We start from the raw sequence: 7,359 nt of genomic DNA, 5'->3' as shown, positions 1-7,359 counted from the left end.
GTTAGTTCATTTCAGCTGCATTTTCCAAGTCCTGACATACATGTTCATTCCTAAATTCACTTCATATGCTTCCAAATCCTTAGGACAACATTTGGTTTAGACACACCAAGAAAAACCTGGAGTGATTCCACTGACCTAAATGTAATTACTCAGTGCTGAATTAAAGGCACAGGCACATAACTTAAGACCCATGTGTTTGGCATAATGAGAAGAGATCAAAATCTCAGCTTTTGTCATTAAATTAAATGTTTCTAGACCTTAAAACAAGACGCATTTGTAGAGGGAGCTAATAGCTTCTTGTTAAATCCACTATTAAATCTTGAAGAAAATAAGTCACGTTTTGGGCACGTAGAACCTTGTTTGGGTCTTCCACTGGGTGAAATTGCAATGAAAGTTGCAGTCAGATTTTTCAGACAGTGATCAAGTGCTGTGGATATCTCGCCCAGGATGTCTGGCATTCCCTCTGCTGCTTTAATTGTACAAAAAGCCATTGACCTCATTTTGTGACAGGACTGTACCAACAGTGTTTTCTTGGGCTGCTTACGTTTTCTCACCAGCTCACCTTCTAATACTAATCTTTGATTAAATATATATTAAAAAAATACACTGTGAATGCTTTCAAGCTGAGACAAGTTATCACTGTTAATGGCTTGGTCAGGGAGAAAGAGTATTTGTTTCAGCATGCAAATCTGTTGCCTGCAACAGTTAAAGCTGCTAATTCTGGAGTTTATATGGACGACATGCCTGACATGCACAAAACTGCTCTAGTCCCTGGGCTGATGAGCTCTCCTAGCTGGATAAAGCTCTGGCAGGAGCCAGTTTATAGCGAATCGACTGTAGGAAGAAAACATAAAAGCTCATGGGAAACATCGGTCTGACACAGAAGCTATTTCTGTTCAGGTGACGTTCTAATCCAAGTGTGTCCCTGATATAGTACCACTACATCAAAAATTGATTGAACTCCACATCTAACAAGTGTTGACAAATATGAAGAAGTTTGTTCTGAGCTACAAATATAAGAGGTCTTCTCTTTTATATATATGGTATGTTACAACAGGGTGATTCAGTGCTTTGTCAGACTGTCTATAAAATAAAAAAAGCATATGCTTGTAAGATTTCAGAAAAAAGGCACAGTTTCTTTTCACTGCATGTGGCAATTTGCTGAATAATGCATCATTTTGTCAACTATTATATAGCAATCAATAAAATGCCCTACAGTGCTGCCTGCACACAAGAGACCAGAATGAAGTTCGTTATGGAAACAGGCTTGAAACTTGCTTGAAATAAAAATCCCAGTTCTATACTTGCGGTTTTGGAGGCCTGGGTTGTTTTTCTTTTCATTCTAGAATAGCTGTAATTCATCTTGTTCAATTTGAGTGAAATTCATCATGTTTGCAAGGCTAGTATGAAGCCCTTTGCCTCCAAACCTCCAAGGAGATTTACCAAGAAAGTATACTTCTTGTTGTGCTCGTCATCTAAACTTTCCAAAGTCTCCACTAGAACTCAAATGGAGAGTTAGTAAAAAATAAAAATTAGAGCATAATTATAGTTGGTTTTTTTTTTTTGTCCTTGATTTTGATGTGTAAACACATTTGTGCTAAGTCTGTTTTCCCTTTTCTGATCATATTCCTCAAACACTTAAGCAATCAAGCTTTACTGGTTCATGTTTGCAGCAAATAAATTTCAAGGATGGACAGATGAATGCCTTTGGAAAATGAACTTTAAATCTGCACAAGGATGTAATCATGCTAGAATTTCAAATTACCTAAGTTTAAAACAAATCCCAAATTATTATTAATTTAATTGTCTAGATCTTCTAAAAATGTATTATTTTCCCAGCTGCATTTAAAATTCAAATATTCTGAAGATTTTGCTTAAAAGTTATACAATGTTCTCTTCTGACTCTTTACGTGACAATTGTGTGATATATTGGAAAATGGGAGAACAATATCTTTATTTTGAAACATCAGATTGGGTATGGCTCTCTTAATGTTGTCAATGCTTTTTTTTTACAGACTCCTGATAAAACAATGACCATCTCCCAGCTCAGCAGAATGCTCCTATGACTCTGCAGACCATATTTACAGCCAGAATGGTAAGATAAAGAACACTGTTTGCAGCTTCTACCTTTTAAAGGGATTTATAAACCCTACCAGTATGTCTATCCTTGCACGTTTCTAGTTCTGGAAGTTTCCAAGAAGCAAACTTTATCGGTACAGAGAAGTTAAAGTCAAGTCACAGAACCTGCCTTTGCATGCTGTAGCTATAGGTATTGAAGTTCCTGGGAAGGTGCATGTTAGTTTCTTACTTGCTTTCAAAGGTGATTTCAGTATATAAGCAAAGTTGCGTCATTCTTTTTCATGTACGGAGACATGTAATACCTTGTTAGCACTTGTATAAATTCTAGTGTCTAAGTAGGTACAGGCAAAATGGTCAATCGGTATTTTTTTTCCTACCGTGTCCCAGTCCTCTTATAAAAGTTTGCCAAGCCAAGCAAAATAGTTTGTTACCTAAAAGCTGACCTTAAAAAAACAGATCATTTCATACAAGTAGCAGGGGTTAAAAAAATGGGTAAAGAAACAGATTTGTTGTTCCAAGCTCCAGTGGCTTACTTTAAGAAGCAATTAAATATATTATTAAACAATCACCCAAATTCTTTAAGTTCAAAACAGTCTAGAGTTTTAAACTGTCATAAGATTTCATCAAAATAAGGGCTACTGTATCTTTCCACTTTTCTTATACCTCGAAGACTGCCATTTAAGGCAATTGCTGTATGTTAAAAGTTGGCCAAATACAGCACGAGTACCTTGACTGAGATGGTTACTATTTCTTACAGTTAAGATGGCAACAAGGGATAATTTGAAGATGATCTGTAATAATAACACAGAACTTCAAGCTTCAGACCTCCTTAAGAAAAGTGGACTTGATTTCTCAAGAAAAAGAAATGTATATTCCTTAGTCAAGCTAATATAAAGCACAATAATTAATCCTCTCACTAGACAACAGTTACTGGTCTTTTATTTGCCTTATTGTATACAGGAACTCATGCAAAACTGAAATAGCGAGGTGGGTAGATAGTTCAGGAGCTCTTAGATCTAAAATTTGAGCTCAGGCCACAAGATCACGTGTACAGAAACAATACTGATTCTTTGATGCATTGTGACAAGTTAAAAATTTGCTTAGGAAAGACAGTTAAATCCCACAAAAGATATTGGTTCAATTTCTCACTTCCATTACCTCTTCATACTTTTTATTGATAACTTATTTTTTCTTTGAAAACAGGAATAAAAAGAGCTGAATCTTGGTTAAAATTGCTTCGTTTTGAATAAACTGAAAAAGCACTGGAGTTTGGCTGAGCAGATTGAAAGATTTTTTCTTTACCATATGTTAATGACACTGATAAGAATTTGTTTCTCATTATTCATGGTAATAAATCTTTTTCTTGTGGCTCACAAGGTTCATCGTTCTAAACATGAGCACCATAAAAGTGCTAGCGAAACCACCCTATTAACATAATCTTAGTTTTCAGTGTTAAATCCTAGAAACAAAAAGGGCGTATGTAAAAGCTCTTTCTATGTGTGTAGATGTGTTTGCAATTATTCATTACAGGCTGGAACAAAAGTCTGGATTTGAATTCCAGTTCCAGACCCAGAACAGAATGAATAGCACGAGCTGATTGCTAGAATTGGTTTTTATCCTTGCTGCTGCTGTTATTGCTTATCTCACGACAGTAGCAAGAAGCTTTAGCTAGGATCAATATACCATAATCATCTTCACCAGTCACGGGGGGAAGTTGGTTCCATACCTAGAAGAACTTTGTCTTTATTTACGTTTCTGTCAGTTGATGTTACTCTGTGTCACTGCTATGAAAAGGCCACAGATGACAGCGGCATAGCCATACTCTTACAGCATCTTTGTGCACGCTGCTCCAAAATCCCAGGTTTTCAGAAGTGTGATAGAAGGTAATGTGTATCTGCCTGTACAATTACTGTGATTTTAGTAGTGAATTTCTGAGGAAGGAAACAGAAGGAGAAAAAAGCAGAGTGTTTGTTTTAGCAACATATTACAGGTCACATACAAAAATAGAAAATAGAGCTATGCTTTACTCAGGACAAAGCGACAATTTCTGTGAACACCCGGTTTGGAGGAAGTTAAATGCCTACCACAAAACAGCTTGCTGTGTTCAAAGGGCATTTGATATCCTGTTTGCATATTCTCTATCGAACTAATCCAAACTATTATGTTTGGCTTAGGGCCTAGAAAATTGGTATTGATTTCTCCTGAAAAGTGATAGAGTTTTGGTCGAAGAAAAGTTCGGTGACATTGCACATCTCTCAATCTTGTTTAGACTCCTGTTTTCCACTTCAAAAGGCAGATACAATACTTAACCATTTTGTGAAATATTGGTGTCAGATCTCTGGCCTTTCCATTATATTTGTGTCTCCAAAGACCCGTATGCTACGTTTGCACCTCATGTGTCGGAAAGAACAGGCTTCTTCACCAATCTTCTGGTATCCTCTGGTACAGAGCGTATGTTGGGGCAGGCAGGGAAGGGACACTGCCCTGTGAAATTAGTGTGCTTTTGCACGTTGTCCCTAAGGGATAATAACAATCTTCATGGGAGCTGGGGGGAAGGAAAAAAGGTTGTAGAAGAAAATAGTTTGGGTGAGTACCAGAAAGTGAGGTTTTGTGCCTCTATCTGGAATTCTAGCCACAAATGCAGTCTCAGAAAATAGTTCCCAAATTAGTAATGGAAACAGTAAGTTGTCTCATTATTATCAGACATGTGGTTCATAAAACATGGCTGAAGTATTTGGTCTGATGATACACAAAGCAAGAAAACGTGTCATCTAACACAGAAGAAATAAACTGTATGGAGGAATTTGCAGTTGTGTAGAAATGCTGAATTTAGAAGGAAGAAACTGGTGTAACCGCAGAGGCAGTAGGAGTGAGAATTTTGTGTTTATACAGAGCTGACCATGGGAGATAAAAATGTGAAAAAGGAGACTAGCACCGTTCTACTGTTTCATTGGAAAGAAGAATGTAAACAGATAAACTTACTGGTACGTGAACAGCAAAGTTGTCTGAGTGCCGTGGCTCTGGAGAGAAGAGTGACTGTACTTATGTTCACATACATACATAACTCACTTGAAGCCAAGAAACAGAAGAGGTAATGGATACTTGCATAAGCTTTTTTGGAGCTGCTTTAGGCCTTGGTGGCCAGGAAGCAGAAAAGCAGCACTGAATATATTTAATGAGGATGTTGGACTTCCAGTAATTTTTTGGTTACATGTAGCAGCAATACAGTAACTTTCAAAAACATTTCTGTCTGTAAATGTACATGATTTTTTTTAAAACAGGAATAGTCTATTATACTAGACAGTCTGGTATAGTCAGAGAAAATCAGGTAACAGTTTTGAGCATACAGGTTAGGTCTTGTTTAGTTACAATCTTAAACTCTTCCAGCTGGAATCACACTACTCTTACAAAGTGCAATTATGCCTCAAATGCCTGATCTCTTTTCTCCCTTTCATGTGGTTATTGCAAGTGATCACACTTTATGTATTTTTCTAGAAATGTAGTTGTATTCTGGGAAGAAACAATAGAAATGCTGGAAATCATACACTGAACTCCTCATCTCGGTCCTTGCTGTGAAGTGTCATACCTTGCAGCGTCAGCTAAAAATGCCCACATAAGTAGAAGCGCTTTGACTGTGCCCTACTTTTATCTAGTTCCTGCCTTATCCTTGGTTGCCTTTCCCCTTTCTTTGCTGTTGGTAGTTTTCCAAGGAGGACAGCATCTGGGTTCTGTCCATGCAAACTGCTTTACATACAGTTACGCGTGAGTAGTTCCACTAAGAGCAAGAGGATTAGCCTTTGCAAGAATCTGAATGGGAATGAAGTTGCAGAACCGGCTTCCTGCTCTCCATAGTCTCTGTAGACTAGAACTTCAATTCTTCTGGGGGGGCCCTCTTGCAGTGAGACGCAGTATCTGCTGTTTAGTTCCACCACTGATTCCTTGGCTGGAGGCTCCCATGCTGTGGTACCTTTATGCAGGCCACCCCCCCCTCCCCTTCTTTGAAGACTGTAACCACCTTAGCACCATTGTCTCCAAGCCAGTAGATTTGTGTGTTCCTCCCCTGCTATCCTATACAGGGAGGTTGGCTTTTCTCTGTATTTTTAAAGGAAATGCATCTCTTGGCTCAAAATCATTTCTCCTCAGGGACATTAGCGAGCAATTTTTTTCAGCTGACCAGGTACTTCTGACTTTTCCAGGACCCAGCTCGGCAGATCGCTGCTAAAGTCCAACTGCATGATTTCAAGTGCCAGACTAGCTCCTGAGACCTTCCATAATAATTTTAAGCATTGTTGGTTTAACTGCTGCCATAACTACACACATTATTGGTATAAAAAAGGAAGAATGGGACACCTTTCTCTCTGCTTTTAATGGAGTAAGCTGTGCAAATAAGAGGAGAAAGGCATGCATATCAGTCAAAGTGTCTGCTGAAGTATGTCAATATTAATTACGCTGTTCTGTCAGGTTTGCTGGGTGTGCCTCTTCCAGACAAATATCATAACCGACTGGCTGGGGACAGGCATTTATGATGGTGACCAAGAACGTGGGGCATGCCCCTCTATTGTGCTGATATCTGAAGTGGTTTCCATGGCAGTAGTCAAAATAGGAGACGGTGTCCTGGTGAGGTTGGCATATGAGACAGTTTCTATGGTGTTGGCTAAAAAAAGCAGATACCTAGTTTTATTTGTGTGTCTGTGGTGTTTTTGAGAGGTTCTAATGAGGACTGGGATTGATGTGGCAGACAGGCAGGTGATGTGGTCACTCTGGCTCTTTCCACTGGAGGGGCTTAGGAGCAGGTTGAGGGTGTACAATGCAGAGGAAGCCCAGGGCAGTTGGCTGTACTTGGGTCAAGAAGACAAAGGTGTTTGTGGCACCACTTTCTGTGGTGAAGTGGAGCCGGTGTCCAGGCCTGGCTGGCGGGTAGGCTGTGCCAGGGCTCAGGTCGGGCTGCTGCGTATCAAGGGCTAATGGGAACAGAGGTGCTTTTTGTAGTAATGGCAGCATAGGGTGCGGTGGCAAACTGGGCTGTTAGGTGAGGGGTTCTTACAAGTCAAGTTAGGGGGTCGAACCTCATTGTAGATCGGTGCAGGCTGGCGAGGGACGCCTTGGGCAGGCCGAGGTATGAAGGGATTTCTGAAGCGTCGGCTAGAAGAGAAGGCGGTGCTCAGACCGAGCGGGGTCACGGCTGAGATGAGGCGGGGTGGAGCTAAGGACGCCCCAGCCGGTGGGGCTGGGGGAGGGGGTGGCAGCAGGGCCGAGGGCCGCCGGCGGGGCGGGCGCTCC

General features: G+C 40.1%; 1 long non-coding RNA gene across 1 annotated transcript in view; it reads left to right on the top strand.

Moving 5' to 3' along the window:
- The window catches only part of LOC103926312, a 19,503-nt gene that overhangs the window by 7,718 nt on the left and 4,426 nt on the right, over window positions 1–7,359 (top strand). Inside the window, exon 3 of the long non-coding RNA XR_664070.1 lies at window positions 2,016–2,095. This is a non-coding gene — a long non-coding RNA (uncharacterized LOC103926312). The remainder of the gene's footprint in view (window positions 1–2,015; window positions 2,096–7,359) is intronic.

Source organism: Pygoscelis adeliae, unplaced genomic scaffold, assembly GCF_000699105.1.
Source record: "Pygoscelis adeliae isolate BGI_AS28 unplaced genomic scaffold, ASM69910v1 Scaffold21, whole genome shotgun sequence".
NCBI classification, from domain to species: domain Eukaryota; kingdom Metazoa; phylum Chordata; class Aves; order Sphenisciformes; family Spheniscidae; genus Pygoscelis; species Pygoscelis adeliae.
This window is presented reverse-complemented; position numbering and strand designations above follow the sequence as displayed.